This window comes from Lactuca virosa, chromosome 3 (genome assembly GCF_052849685.1).
Source record: "Lactuca virosa cultivar CGN04683 chromosome 3, Lactuca_virosa_CGN04683_v6, whole genome shotgun sequence".
Taxonomy (NCBI): domain Eukaryota; kingdom Viridiplantae; phylum Streptophyta; class Magnoliopsida; order Asterales; family Asteraceae; genus Lactuca; species Lactuca virosa.
In genome coordinates, this window is record NC_136428.1 from 102,123,588 (window position 1) to 102,126,283 (window position 2,696).

General features: G+C 33.8%; 1 long non-coding RNA gene across 2 annotated transcripts; it reads right to left on the bottom strand.

Moving 5' to 3' along the window:
• Positions 1-212: 212 nt before the first annotated feature.
• Positions 213-2,447, bottom strand: LOC145162514 (uncharacterized). Of its 2 annotated transcripts, XR_013739155.1 has the most exons (9): positions 2,008-2,447; positions 1,820-1,877; positions 1,513-1,611; positions 1,336-1,417; positions 1,140-1,258; positions 996-1,043; positions 813-908; positions 406-460; positions 213-310 (listed from the first exon to the last, which is right to left on the bottom strand). It is a non-coding gene; the product is annotated as an uncharacterized LOC145162514 (long non-coding RNA). The 2 variants fall into 2 exon arrangements; XR_013739154.1 differs by having other exon boundaries at positions 996-1,258.
• Between the last annotated feature and the right edge of the window lie 249 nt (positions 2,448-2,696).

A 2,696-nucleotide genomic window follows, 5' to 3' on the forward strand; every position in this document is an offset into this window, starting at 1 on the left:
CGATTTGTCGTCCCTATACATTCACCTATAGAGATGACTCTCTATAGGTATGCTCACATGTCTTTTTTTTTCTCTGTATTTTACCAGTTTTTACAATCCCAAAATAGAAGTAGTATATTTACAAAATAGCTAAAACAGTAAATTTAATTGCAACAAATAGTGCTAAATGAATTTATTACATGTTTTAAAACAGTACAAATTGAAGGAAGATTCCCAAACATTACATGTTTTAAAATTGTACTAATTCCCATCTACCAAACTTTGCATCCAATTCTTCACTTGTCAACACTCCCAATTTCAGAGCAACTTCCTGCAAGTGAACATTTGGAAAATATTACAACAATTAAAGAGAGATTGATTTGCAAATAATTGAAAAGAAAGAAAGATCACCTTCAGTGTACTTACCAAATCACAATTAATTTACATCATTCATTGAAATCACATATATGAAAGTAAGATGCTGCAACAAACAAATCAATGAAAGTATCTTGTTATTTCTTGCATTTAACCTAATAATTAATGTACTAAACATGATTACAAAACTAATTTATTACAGCAACAATCCAAAATATTTTAACAAAACAATTTATGACGTTGTAATATTATACATAAATTTGAATGACTTTAAACTAATTTGACCTGTTTCATTTTCAGGTAAGTTTTTTAGATTATACCCATGAGTAAGGATGTATTAACAGAAGTTCTAACCCCTTGGTTTATTCACCTTGAGGTTTTTTGAGTCTATAAAAAATGAATACACACATACACATAGATCATGAATTCACGATTATTTTACTGAAAAATAAACTTACAGGGACTACAGTGTTGATCAATCCCATCTTTTCTGCTTCTTGAGCAGTGTAAAAACGTGCCAAAAACCACATTTCAGGAGCTTTTTTAGGGCCTACCTGTTTAACCAAAAATAATTTGTCAGTCAATATACAAATCAATTGAAAAAAAAAAGAATCTAATTTTTTTTAGATGAAAGCTTTTACCAATCGTGACATTATCAAACTCCCATATCCAGCATCAAAGCTTCCAACCTTAAAGATTCTCAAACAATGTGGTGTTAATTGACTAATAATATTTGAAAATATCTTCAATGTCACACCCCAAAATGACTACTAATCATTTCTTACATAAATCATGTCATAGCATCAAACTTAAAGGACATAGAGTAAGGTTTAGAAGAACTTCAAGAATCTTTTGATTATTTACATCTTACTCTACGTGATGCACATTCACGAGCCACAATACCCTGAAAAAAGTGTGGTATCATCATAAGTTCGATTTTTTGAGAAAAAAAAAAGAACAATAGATGGATATTAGTCATACTAGATCCTTCACGAAGATATCAAGTGCAGATAAGGATGTATAGTCATTGTTCACCATGTGTGGATTTCGATTCTCAAACATCCTGCAATAATGGAAACAAAACATTCACAAATTCTACACATAAAATGGAAACTTAATCCCATTATGTTTATTAGTTAACATTTTAAGAGGACATACCAAGATTCTTGTATCTATAGAATTGCTCCAAAGGCCATTGTTTCAGCTGCTGATACTATATGAACTCCAGCTAACAGTTGATTCACCGGCTTTACACCACTACACAACAGAAAAATAAGTTAACAAAATTAAAGATAGTGTGATATAGGGGAAGTGAAAAGGCATCCAAGAAATAATAATACCTTCTCACGCTATTGAAATAAAAAAAAGAAAATAATTTACTTTGATTAGTCATAATAGTTGTAATAAGATTGATAAATAAAGGTTTAACATAACTCATCTGATGTCATCAAGACATGTACATTACCTGATGAAAGAACTGAACCAACATGCCCGAGAGCTTTATCTGTACCTGATGCCATAATCTGTACAATGTATTTACAAAATTGAGTGGATTATGTGCTAATTGATTTTATTACATGCTTTAAAACGGTACAAACTGAAGGAAGATTCCCAAACATCAGTAAAATAAACATAAACAGATCAACGACATACCTTTATGATTTTCGAAATTGGATGTTGTTACAGAGTGAAGAAGCAGTCGTCGTCACAGGGGAATTGAAGCATCGCTGGTAGTGAAGGAAGTTCTACTGTGGAGTCGCTCCGGTAAAGTGGTCGTCGATTTCGTATCCGGAAAACAACAAATCTCCGATCAAAGAAGAGAGAAGAGTGAAGGGGGGACTGCGATCATGAACTATCAAAGGAGATCGTTGGTACCAACGCTGGCAATGACAATTGTTGCTGCTGAGGAGGACGGAGGTGAAGGTGATCGTCCCCTACGCCCTATGGTCTTCAACGTATACCAATCGTCGGTCGAGAGAGAGGAAAATGTGAAAAAAGCTGTGATTGAATGAGAGAAGGAAATGATGTATTGACGATATAGGGAGTAGAAACCTATGGGACGACCTGTTGTCTCCACACCCTTAGACAAAACCACGTCCCTCCAATATTCTGATTAAACAACGTATTCTCGATTTTGGGAAGACTTGTCGTCCCTGTTTTTTTTCAGTATCCCGCGAAAATTCCCACCTAACTTGTAGGGACGACATGTCGTAGCTATATTTTTTCAGAAATCCGCCAACTATCTGCGTAATCTATTGCAACAACACGTCGTCTCTGTAGATTAACGAGTCAAAAAATGTTGGTCAAGATGATCTATAGAAACGAATTTTGTCATCCCTATA